The 13,671-nt window shown below is 35.0% G+C and overlaps 1 protein-coding gene across 3 annotated transcripts in view; it reads right to left on the minus strand.

Moving 5' to 3' along the window:
- Positions 1–13,671, minus strand: part of LOC106471659 — a 92,844-nt gene that overhangs the window by 61,895 nt on the left and 17,278 nt on the right. For 2 of the 3 annotated variants that reach the window (XM_022401114.1, XM_022401107.1), the window contains exon 1: positions 3,511–3,993. The exons of the other annotated variant lie outside the window; for it this stretch is intronic. The gene's annotated coding sequence lies outside the window, so the exon portion shown is untranslated. Of the gene's footprint in view, positions 1–3,510; positions 3,994–13,671 lie in introns of those variants that run through there. 3 annotated transcript variants of the gene reach the window in all.

Genomic DNA, 13,671 nt, shown 5'->3' on the forward strand with positions numbered 1-13,671 from the left:
AAAGCAGTTTTTCTTTTCTTTTCTTGAGGAAGAAAAAATTAAAGTTTTGTGATTGTTTGTTGTTAAGCACAAAGCTACACAATGGTTATCTGTGCTCTCCCCACCACGTATATCGAAACGTTAAAAGTCTTAAGACTAACAACAGAGCCACTGGACGATGGTGGTGGGGAACAAAGGTAGAGAGTAGCTCAAACTTAAGTTTTGGGCAAGGGACATATTTTTACCTGGTAAACACAGAGAGCGTGTATTACATCTCAGAGGAGTTACTATCAAAAGAAGAAAACCAATAATCCAAGAGCTTTTAGAAAATGGACTTTCCTTCGTTAGTGGTAAATGTCAAATTATTATTGTAAGTGTGTTTATCACTAATGTGGTCATTGCACCGGAAGTGAGATGTCACACGTTCCTAACGGCATGTTTTAGATAGTGAAAAAGTATTGCGTGTGTGTGATGTGTAAGCGATGGGAAACAAAAAAAGAACGGGCAATTTTAAAATAACAATGGGTTACAAGAATTTGTTTGTATATTGTCCAGAAGAACTGGGAGAATTAACAAGAGCATATAAAGATACAGGAACTGACAGAAAAATTTAATATGTAAATTACAATAATAATAATAATGCATATATAAATGAGGACGTAAAAACAAGATACTAAATACAAATCATTTTAAGTAAGTAATAAGATTTAAAACCTCATTAACGCAATATTGAAAAAATTCGTTTCGAAACAATTTTCTAGGATTTTCTATAAAGGCCGAACAAAATCACTAAGATCATTAATGGCTATCTATATAATGACTTGTACAAATGAACCTCCAGGCAGATCAGAACATTTCCGTTATTATCTGACGAACGTCAAACAAAACATTACTTACAGTGAAGTCCTTCGCATGAAAAAGATTTACATTAACAATAATGATTACAAAAACATACTGAAACACTAAAAATATCGACGAAAGAAAGATATTATAAAGTTTCAGAAACAAACAAACAAACAAAAAACTATTTGAAAGTACTGAGAAAATTTCACGTGCTGTTGCCCTCAACCAGTCTGAACTTAAGCAATCTAACAGAGTTTCTTCTGGTTATCACATATTATCCAAACTCAAAAATGCTTCACGAATTCTTAAAAACAAAACTTCAATCTTCTACAGCTCAGTGAACGTCTAAAGCAAATCTTTACTGAAATCCCTATTGATTTTTTCTGAAAAAACAAGTCTTTGAGATATCCTTGTTCACGAAAAATTAATTATATCGCGCCACAGAATGGCGGTTTCTCTTGCAACAGTTACATGTCAAGATTTGCAAGTTTATAAAAAACCAACAGTACTTTTTCTGACTAGCATGTAAAAAACCACTACAGCATAACAAAAACAAATTCTTATCAATCTTAACACTCACCATAACTTATAAAGTGCCACCATCAGTAATGGACAAACCAAATAAAATATCCTTACTGAACGGTTTAATTTTAATAACTACAGATTCTCTGAAATAATTAATAACCTTACTGTTGCCCTACACTTTAATCAGCCTAACAACTCCATCTGTGAGATGGTTCTCATTGGTACTGAAAGCGGGTTTAAATTAAATGGCGACAGAGAAATAAAATAGGCCCAATGGATCAGCATTTTAAATGTTACCATCTCATACTTTATCCCAACATTCATGATCTTTGTCCTCAGCACAAAGTCTTAGAAAATTCTGTTCTGAAACGAATTTCTTTATTAACATTTTAACTCTTATTATTTGATTAAAATTGTTAAATTATTTCTGTATTATTATTAGATTTTCATGTGTGACTCGAAAATTGTGAACTCTCGACTTACAAGCCTTCGTCAAATTCAAGTAATTGATTATTACTTTCTGTTGGGTTTTGAGCCCGTTTTGCTTCACCATGTAATAACTTAAATTAATTTGGCTATGTGAATAATGTTATGACATTTATACACATTTCACCATTATAACATTTGTAATGGTAATTCTTTGTGGTACGGACCCAAGCTGTGCTGATTAGCCTTGAATAGGGGAAACTGCGATCCACAGCAAAGGGCACGGCCAATCAAAAATGCATTAGGCCTCTACATCACAGATTCTCTTTTAAATTTCACTTCTGGTGAAAAAGAAAATAAATCTTTTACATATATACAATGATTATTACTTTATCAGTTCTAGGATATATATCGATTTTGGGTTGGAGGGTTCTCTTTAGTAACCAGTCTTCATTTTGCGACCAAAGGTGTTACTCGAGGTTTGTTTAGGGTGAAGTTTCTGAGCCAATCACTGGCACACATGTTCTTCTGTGCGAGTTTTTACTTTCATCGAAAACATTTCAAGCTCCCGCCTAACCACCCATTGTTCAATATGTTCGCTGTGTATTGAAAATTATATATATGTACACACACACACACACACACACAGATATATATATAATTCCATGACGGCATTGCACTATCCAATGGCGGGAAATTCATCATAAACATATTATATATAACAGTGCTAAACATGTGGCTCATGACTCCACGGTTCATACCTACACCGATAAGCCAGTGTTAACATGTGTGTATATAGTTCTTGTAAACTACCGTAAACCCCCTTGTACCATTTGCTACAGATAATTGTCTAGGCTTTGACTTTTACGTTTCCTGATTTTAATAATTAATTATAACTACAGTCAAACATCCACACGTCGAAGAAGCAGGGACTTTCGAAATTTATTTATAATAGCTGTACAGTATTCTACGCAATAGATGTTAAAGGAGAAAGATGGGACTTTTGGACTTCGAAATCAGCCATTTATCAAAAATATTCAAAATTTGACCGTATACTGAAATTGCATTAATTCTAATTATACCAGTAATGCTTTTAAACTGTACGCAATCTGTGTTTACTTACCATTGCTGAACAAGTCAATATATTTATCGTTTAAGGTAATTTAATATTATTAGATAATATTAAATAAAACAAGCCTTTTTTTTTCAATTTCTGCTCTTCCACTGCGTTTCACTGTGTAATTGTATGGTGTGTAAATATCAGTTTTACTGTATTGTAACTTAAGTGTTAATGGTTTGCGAATTAGTTTAACTTACAACATCCAATATAACTCTAGTGATATCCCAAGCCACAGTCGTCGCTAAGTGGTTAAAATATTCGGAGCTCTAGCCCATAGGCGCGAGAATTTTCGGCGTTTCACTATGATATCGATCACGGTTTTCTATTCTGATTTTTCAAGACACCAACTGGGGATTCGGGGCACGGGCCCCGTGTGCCAGCGCCTAGCGACACCTCTGTCCTACACTGTAAACGCTCTCTAAACCATCGTACAAGAAGAGGGCAACATATTAAAACAACTATGTAATTTGCTTTTAATTGAAGTTTTAACCAAAAATTTACACGAAACAATTTTAGCAAGAAAAAAGTCCAAAATAAACATATTACTTACCTAAAAAAAAGTCCAAAATAAACATATTACTTACCTAAAAAAAGTCCAAAATAAACATATTACTTACCTAAGACAGTAGAATTCATCGAAAAATATTGTTAACTACAATCATGAATGATGACTAGCGAAAAAGAAGGAAATTTTAGCACAATTTCCTAAAAATCGTGATTATTGCAAAAGCGCACATGAAGTGGGTGTCGATTTTCAGAATGTCGAAAAAATTAATGTGTCTAACGGCGTAAAGACGTTTTATCACCTGTAGTTCGGGCTCCACGTAACTTGGGCGGGATCTGAATAAATCAACTATATTAGTCAGAGTTGATGTAAACTAGTTACCACACACGCTTCAAAAGTTCTACTCAAACTTTATCTAATTACAGATACTACGTTCATTAACTATGATTCCCAAGACTTTCCAATTAGAAGAATGAAAATGTTGACAGTTTAAATAAGCTTCAAAAACTGGCAAACAGTTTCTGTCACCTGAATATCCACTGTTTCTACACCTACAATCAAAACGAGGCTGGTTATTGCCAGGCGTTCTTCTAACGAATGTTGCTGCTATCAGTAAAAGTAACTGAGTGTGACTGGCCCACATTCAATATATGCAAGAGTCAAGCAAGTTGTGACGTCACACGTATGAGAAACATGATTGGTCCTAACTGTAATATATCTGAAGAAGGCTGACTGCGGTAGGTAAGACTTGTGTCGTCACCAAGAGTTGTATTATGTATGAAAAATATATATACCGAAATCCCCTTTACACAATCTTGTATCTAAATCTATTGTATCGGTTGAATCTGATAAAATTCAACCCATGGCTCTTTATATACTTCCCTCAACAAAACTATCTTTCTGTCTATCTATTATATGTTTATATGCGTTGAGCATATCCCAAGAAAAGAAGCCCACACGCTGAAAATAGGAAAAATATGGTCCAAAGGAGCTGTTCATATGAAAGCAGGAAACTCGTTATACGAACACACAAAATCAAGGACTGACTGGAGGCTACGTACAGAATGTGTGTCAGCGTATATTACAAGATGTAATGGTGGAATAAAACCAACCTGACATCAGCCTATCTGATTTAATGCTTCAGGTAACACCGTATGTCAAACCACGCACTAAACGAATTTTATATTTTCCATTTAACTATTCAGCAGATACTTTAACATATGTATTAGTTGTGTATTTACTTGATCACCGAAATAGCATTCGGTCTGTTCGATCGTCTATTCGGTTTATTTTGTATCTTTTTATGTATAATCTTCGACTCGATTGTGATTCAATCTTTCCGATTGTTCGTTAATCTATTTCTATTTCTGTCTGATCATCTAATCAACTATTACAATTTTCGACTGTACTTTCAATTAACTGGAAAAAACAACTGTTCTAGCTATCTCTATACAAGTTTTCTCGTCGTATTTATATATATTCGAATATACATTACAGATTACGTAGAAATTACTTTTTGTTGGATTTAGAGCAAAGCTACACGAGGGCTATCTGTGCTAGTAGTCTCTAATTTTGAAGTATAGACTAGAGGGAAGAACACAACGCAATGCCACCTCTTGGGGTACTTGTGTCGGCCCGAATAGTGGGGTTCCACAGTTATTCTTATAATGTATCCACGGCCTTGAAGTGCGGAGTACGATTTTTTTAAGGTAATGGAACGTGAGCCACATAACTTCAGCTCCCGACGTGTCAGCGGTAAGTTTATGGATTCACAATGCTAAAATTCTGGGTTCTATTCTCCGTGATGGATAGACCGCAAATAGCCTATCGTGCGGCTTTGTGCTAACAACGGACAACTCCTCTAAAGTCTAAAAAAAAATTCTCAAAAAAATTCGAAAATTACATAACTCGGCTAATGAAAAATCCCAATAATTAGTCTAAAAACTGGAAAAAATCAAGATTTGCAACAGATGTCCAAATTACAAAATCTGATCTGGACGCTAGAATGCAAGATTAATCATTTACGAACTAGAAAGCTCAACAAGTCGTTTATAAATAGGAAAATACAATTTTTTTAAAAATCACAAAAAAATTGCCTAAAAACCAAACAATCTGATCTGACACTAACAACGAAAAAAAAACAATAAAAAGCCGACAACTACGCTGAAAAAAAAACAAAAATTAACACAGCATTTGATCTAAAACTAAAAAAACCAAATACCAAAAAGAAAAAAATACGCCATCTGATCTAAAAACAACAAAACCAACAGCTAAAAAAATTATAATGTCTCATCTAAAAACCTAAAACCACACCATTTGTTCTGAAAACGAGAAAACCGACAACTGGAAAAAATTATAAAATCTCATCTAAAAACCTAAAACCACACCATCTGTTCTAAAAACTTCAAAAGCAAAAAAAAAACATAGACTGGAAAATTACAATAATTCGTCTCAAAACTGGAATAACCACGGTAATCATTTAGCAATTAGAAAAACATATTAATTAATTAAAACTGAAGAAGTGCAATGACACATTAGAAACCTGGAGAATTACAATATATAACTTATTTAAAAAGTGGAAAAATCTGAAACTAGGAAAACCAAATAGTTGAAGAATTTTAATAACTGACATAAAAACTGATGAATCATACATAATAGCTCATCCAAAAACTGAAAAATTACAAAACATTAGCCAAAAACCCCGACAATAAAAAACTACATCAATCAACTAAAAACAGAAAAAGCACAGTGCCTCAACAAAAACTGGAAAATCACAATAACTCGTCTACAACTTGGAAAATTACAAAAACTACAGCAAGCTGTAAGGGGGAAAAAAATACTAAGTGAGAAATGGAAGTTTGTTGTAACATTGGACCATGTGTACACATGAACGACTGCGACAAAACAACAATAAAAAAATTGGATGACTTACTTGTCGGTTGGTAAGAGCCCAGCGGTATGTCTGAGGGCTTACAACTCTAAAATTGAGCTTCGATAACTGCGGTGCGCACAGGACAGGTAGCTCACTGTATAACTTTGGGCTTAACAACAAAGAAATAAAACAAAGAACGTTTTTCATTAAGATTAATGGTTGTCGCTGGTTTCCCAAATAATGACAAATTTGTCTGGAGAATTTATTAACACCAATTATGAGAGATTAAATTCCGGCAATGTGTGGCCAAGATGCAAAGAAGTTATGAGAGAATTAAGTAACCTTGTTACTCCCTTTATCTTTGATACCCGTGAGAGCAATAGACTGTTTAAATGAGATTTTGGAAGCCGAAGTCCACGAAAAATGGATTGTGTCATAGTGTGTTGTCTAAGAATGACCTAGTCATCCTTCGAAAAAGCTTCGAAAATCGAAATTGTAGTGTCTGGCGTTATTAAAGAAACAACACAAATTGTTTGTTTGTTTTGAATTAAGCACAAAGCTACACAATGGGCTATCTTTGCTCTGCCCGCCACGGGTATCGAAACCCGGTTTCTAGCGTTGTAAGTCCGCAGACATACTGCTGTGCCACTGGGGGGCAACAACACAAATTATGACCACCGAGTGAATACGTTTTTATAAAGCACGATTAACCACGTGCAGTGTCTCTTTTAGAGGCATTTGTTAATGATTATCAAGCTGAGGAAGCACAAATAGTCACTGTTGTTTGGAAAGAAAAAATTAAGTTTGTGACAAAAACAGCTATCGATCGATGGTTTGAGTTTATCTTAATGTATTCTTATAATTAGCAATGAAATAAAACGAAGGAGTAAATAAGTACAAATGGAATTCCAGTATGCTGCTTTACCTATTCTGAGTTATAAATTAGAAAAGACTGAAACGAAAACCAAAACGCTTAATCTATTGTAGTAATTCCCACATTCATTACGACTTGCTGCTGGCCTGGCACCTAATTCAACATTTCATTTCTTCAAATCGACTTGAAATTATATGAGAATAAGAGAGATATATGATATAATACTAGTTAAAATATTTTCGTTAACGCTACTGACACCTTCTGATTTATGTAAACTAAAGTTAGTAAAATCTTATAAAGCATGCCTAAAAACCTTAACACAAGAACACGCTGACAAAATACATGTTGAGTTTATTGTTCTTTGCAATCTAGAGGAGACGACGTGTAACATAAATTACAGCAATATATTAGACATTGGATTGATGTGGAAAATCAGAAAGCAAAAAAATACGGCCATATAACTACGTCACGTGAACCATAAAGACACTTTTTGATATAAAAAAATAAATAAAAGGCTCCTTTTAATAAAAAGAAATTGTAAATGCTGTACCACTTGTCAGCCAAAAAAGACCAATTAAGTCTGAGGAAAACAAGAAAGAAAGTAGATAACAGAGTTAATCTACTGCTCAGTGTCGGAGCTAATAAGCTCTTAGTCAAGGAAGATTTCGCGCTCAATAAAACAGCGACGACTAACTAACTACAGTTTTTCAGCAGGCAAAGAGAGCGTGGAAAGCCAGCTTTTTTTGTTTTTTTATTTTCTGGTGATATACAACTTCGATAACAACATTCAATATTCTACTGTACCATCAGAGCAGTAATCAGTTGTTGAACCGACTATGATGCAATAAAGTTTTAAAGTGATTTCTAATAACAGACGATGATAATCACTTGTGTTATATCTGTGACGGTTTGGTTTGTTGTGTATTTCGCGCAAAGCTACACGAGAGCTATCTGCTCTAGCCGTTCCTAACTTAGCAGTGAAAGACTAAAGGGAAGACAGCTAGTCATCAACACCCACCGCCAACTCTTATGCTACTCTTTTACCAACGAATAGTGGGATTAAACGTCACATTATAACGCCTCCACTGCTGAGAGGGCAAGCATGTTTGGTGGGACGGGGATTCGAACCCGCGACCCTCAGATTGCGAATCAAGAGCCCTAATCACTTGGCTATGCCGGACCCATCTGAGCTATCCTTAATTTTGAAGTGATAGGCTAGAGGGAAGGTAGTTAGCTAGGAACAGTCAACATTGCAAATTGTTGGAACATTCTTGTCAGACTGAACAGTAAGATTTGACCATCGTTCTTAAGACGCATCCAAAGTCCCAAAGTGCGGAGCACGATTTTATTTATTTTTGTAGTAACGGGTAGTGAACCACAATCCGGCTCGTTAAATACTGAGCCAATAGTCCAACATATTTTTATTTTACCTTTGATGAAATAACTGGTCCTGTTAGAAATCCTATATTTGGCAAGTAGCAAACTCTTACAAAGTTACTTATGCAAAATTTTTTAACTCTGGCAGAAACATAATAAATTAACACAAGCTTAAGATTAAGTTTTAATTAACATAAATACATGTTCTTTAAAAAATTTAAACTCGCTTTCTACAAGGCTTTGGTTTTAGTGTTGCTCTTTTAACTTTATAGTTTGTCATCAGCCTTCAAAACTGATACACGTTTTACAAGGTTATTTTTACGTTATTAATATAGGTTATAAAATTGGAATATTTTTTTTTTAATTCGCAAACAATTTGGAATAAATAAAAACCATCTAGTATACGAAAGCTGATAACAAGTCACTCTTTCATTAAACTCTAAGTAATAATAAAACCCTACTTGGTAGACTTATCTCTTGTAACTCATTGACCTTATTGGCAGGCAATCACAGAAATAAATAACACCTGTACATCTGTTACAGTGAATAGCTATATATATTGTATAAAGTATAACAGTGATATCTTTATTCCTTTAAATACGATAAACAGCGATTTCAGATGGATTGACTACACACATACCTCTTTTTTTTTTTTGTTATGTGCCAACAGGATACTTGAACCTTGAACAGTTCACTTCCATTCAGTAGAAGTATAGATAAAGCGAGAATGAAGAGCAGTTTGACTGTCTTCACACGATACTGAGCAACAAACACAAATATCTTATGACAATTATAATATAAATGTGGAATTATAAAATGATATGTCTCCCTCTCCAGTGGTGTCCAGGACTGGGGATATGGAAAAGCAACTCCTTTGAATGAGAATGACCAGTCACATGATAGCATTAGTCGCCCTAGATAAATCCGACGTCACATATTAAGTAAGGAACGTTAGATTTAAAGTCTGGTACAGGATCTCGAAGAAGATAATTAATTTACAATTCTGTTCCAGTAAAAAGGACAGTTCAGCGTCTAAGCAATCATATGCACAGTGATTATGTCTTAATAAAGATTGTTCATTGTACTTGCATTAATTCAAGTCTCTTGATTTCATTCTGACGAATACAGTCAAAGTCAGAGAACTATGAATTGGTTCACAACAGACATCTTGCCGAATCTCCTGTTATTCAACAACCTATTTTATCGCTCTCGGGATAATAATTTTGACCTGAATATACTTCAGTGGTAAGCTCAGAGCATTAGGTTCTTGGTAGATATGGGAGCTGCCCAACTTTCCTTGACCATATGATGTACAACGCACAACCAAATGAATTACAACTGCAGTCATCAAATACCCCAATTAATTTTTATCACTGTAGATTGACTTGAAATAAAAGGAAAAGTTAAACAACCTTGCTAATGGCGATGTCTTCTGTAAATACGATTATCATCTCTAATTTTGGCTCAAGCATCAGCAATTTCACACTATGGAGCCGTAGATGTGTTAAGAGTGTAGGTCAAATCCCACTATTTGATCAGGCATGAGTAACCAAGAGTTGGCGGCGGGTGCTGTTGGCTAGCTGCTTTTTCTGTAGTCTATCAAGTCAAAATTATGGACAGCTTTAACTATACGCAGGTAGACCTTGTGTAGCTTTGAGCTACTATCTGGTTTTAAACCATAGTTTTGAGCGATTACGTCGTCGTCAACGTTATTAGAAAAAATAAGCATTTTCGCTGTTAAACAATAACCATAAAAACTTCAATTGATGCCATCATGACATTCTAACAACTCAAGCATAAAGCCTAATAATAAACAGCATTTTTTAGACACTAGTGGTTAATATTATTAGCAAGACATCTCTTTCATACGTAAAACTATTATCCAGTGAACATAATTTATGTAACAAATTTCGAAAATCTTTCCTTGTTGTGTCAAGACAACTGTTAATCTAAAATTCACCAGGAGTTGTCTTTCAAACGATATTTAACAATGAGCCTTTAGTCACAGCAAGTGGTCTACACCACTGGTGTTCCATGATTCATTAGTAAGAAGAAGAGACTAGACCTTGAATAAGCAAGTAATAAAAAAATCGAGACAATTTCTTTTGTCCCTTTCCTTTGTGTTTTATTCTTTTAATACAAAACGAGGGTGGATTAAACCTTTGTTTCATCATGCAGTCTTTAAAAGACGGTTTACTAGAAAAAATCGTCCCTCAAAATGGTTCCGAGCAAGATTATTCAGTGGTGTCGTAGCCTCATTATAAAATTTTACGCTTTAGCTAGCCTTAAAGGTCTAAATGTGCAATAAAATATTTTGGAATTAACGAAACGTGGCACGTAATTAAATATTAAAAGCAGCCCTAAACTCTCGTATCAGCTTTACAGAACGTGTTTCGAATTAATGTGAATTACATACAATCAATGTGTACAATATTTTACATTCATTGTCTCATGTTATATCGTGTTACAGATGCAGAGGTAACGCTTATTGAAAAGCTTACTATAACGTAGCACATAGAGAGAACTTTAACCATATTCAACGTGTGTAAGTTTGTTATTTTTACAAGTTCTGTACTGAGTATCGGTACAAATTTACCATGAATCATAAGAGATTTTTATTTATTTCAGTCTTATTTCACAAAATACCACATTCATTGAGACTAAAATTGGAAGTATTTATTAAATACGAAACAAATTATTCCTTTTACTATACCCAGCGGTTAGTGTGTTAGACTGAGAAGTTGAGGTTCCATGGTTTGCATCCCGTTACTGGCCAATAAAAAAATTGCAAATCGCACTTTGGGGCGGTGGATGAGTTATAAGAGTAACGGCCAAATCCCACTATTCGGGCTGGCAAGTGTAGCCAGAGAGCTGGCGGTGGGTTGTGTTAAACAGTTAGACGCCTTCCATCTAGTCAAGCACTTCTAAAACTATTTTCCTATGTAACCCCCATTTGGAGTCAAAAACAACATAGCAACTAGCATATTCACAGGTTGATTTTCAAAGTCTTTTTTTTTAAAAACAACAACAAAACAAACCAAAACAAACGAAGGTCTTATTGAAAAAGCGAAATAATGCCGTTCCTGGTTGTGATTTTGGTCACGAGACCTGGGAGGGTCAGGAGTACACACACGACCTCTTCCTCCCTCCATGGCTAGGACATGAGTATGCTTGGGGCCTATTTAATGATGAAAGAAGCATTCACAATTCCCCGTAGTCGTTGATACCAGTATCTACGAAAATCTGATTTCGCAATGTAGTCACTGCATGTTACTTCGAATGTCTGCAGGCTACTTCACACATAAGTGGCCCTTTTTAGGCCATGATCAAACGCAAAGTTTTATTCTCACATGCAATCTCATAGTTGGACATATAAAAATAGACTGATAACTCTACACAAAGACCTTTTTAAAAATAAAACTAACATTATATCTAGCTTTGGAAATAATGTCGATATTTCTATATGATTATTTATAGGTAAATTTTTACCTATAGGGGCCAGGTATACTTCGGCCCTCTTTCTCCAACCCTCACTTACATTTCTTCCCCTACAGGCTGGCTTTTAGGTAACTGTATCCTTAGAACGTTGTTTCTGCATAATTGTAGCAAACGTATTCTGCTAAAGGCCGCAGCAGACTACCTGTCTTCACCCTTTTCTGCCATGTCCATGTATTAGTTACAATTATTTTGTTGATTTACGCTAAGTTTCGCCCATGTTAAGTTGCGCATAGCGTTCTGTACACACAAATCAGTCCCACTTTTACACGTCATCTCAACAGCATACAAAAATAAGTTTACTTTCATTCACAAATAGCCTTTTCAAAAGAAACAAAAACAAAATTAAATTCATATCTAAAATCCAGTTAGCTTAGTACTAAGTGGCCTTTTCGTTTAGATCTATTTGCTATATTTAAATGGGAGAGAACCTTTGGATTATACTTGTCTTGTATGATGTAGCTGTCGAGGTTACTTAGGAGTTCATATTTTTGCGTAAATTCTTTATGAAATATGCAGTCGAGTTAGTTAGGGGCCTGTCTGACAATAACGGGACATTAGAGTATTTATCCAAAAAAGTAACGTTTGTTGTACGTGGTACTCTGTATGCTTTTGTCAAAATGTAGTTTTGTATTTTTTTGTAATTCCAAAACGTTTTTAGAAGCGTTAAGCCATGCTGGGGATGACAAATTTCGATGATGAAACATACATATATATATGTGTGTTTTGTATATTTTAAGAATATTGTCTGTCGATGCACCTCTGTTATTTCCAGCTCGACCCCCGCCCCCCAGTGGCACAGCGGTATGTCTGTGGACTTACAACGCTAGAAACCGGGTTTCGATACCCGTGGTGGGCAGAGCATAGATAGCCCTTGTGTAGCTTTGTGTATAATTAAAAACAAACAAACCAGCTCGACCCATAATTAGGTTAGCTCTTCGGCGAGCTTTTGTTTTGATATGTTCATACCGGTTAATTTGGAGTCGTATGTTAATTCTAGGAATTTAGCTACCTGGAGTAGAGTTCTACCTAAATACATTCCTGGTTTAGTCCTGCTTATTTTAATTGATTTGCTAAAAAGCATATCTTAGGATTTTAGATCATTGTAATCTGATTCTTCATTTATTACAAAATTATTCTATTTCGTTTAATAACGGTTGAAAGTTGCATGCTGCTGTTGCCGGGTTTGTGGAACTCTTCCAAATTGCAACATCATCTGCAAACTATGAAAAATAGCTTTAATTTGGATCTTTAAGAAGCATGTTACTGACATACATGACTAAAAGTATGGGGGCTAACTACTCCTTCCTGAGGGACCTGCTTCAGGAGTGAAGTGATCTGAGACAGTGCCCTCTACTGTTATTCTTATCTTCCTATCATCCAGAAAGTTTGATGACCAGCGAATAATTCCTCATGGAAGTTTCATGATGGACATTTGTTATCTAAGGCCGTTTTGCCAGACCCTGTCAAATACTTTCTCGACCTCGAGAAAACAAGCGACAATGCATTGTTGTTTTGTTGAAGCTGTCTATTGTTGCTTCAGTAAGGCGTATTAGGTGATCTGTTCGTTTTGAATCTCTGGTAATTTTGATGTTGTTTTGTTGAAGCTGTCTATTGTTGCTTCAGTAAGGCGTATTAGGTGATCTGTTCGTTTT

This window comes from Limulus polyphemus, unplaced genomic scaffold (assembly GCF_000517525.1).
Source record: "Limulus polyphemus unplaced genomic scaffold, Limulus_polyphemus-2.1.2 Scaffold114, whole genome shotgun sequence".
NCBI classification, from domain to species: Eukaryota; Metazoa; Arthropoda; class Merostomata; order Xiphosura; family Limulidae; genus Limulus; species Limulus polyphemus.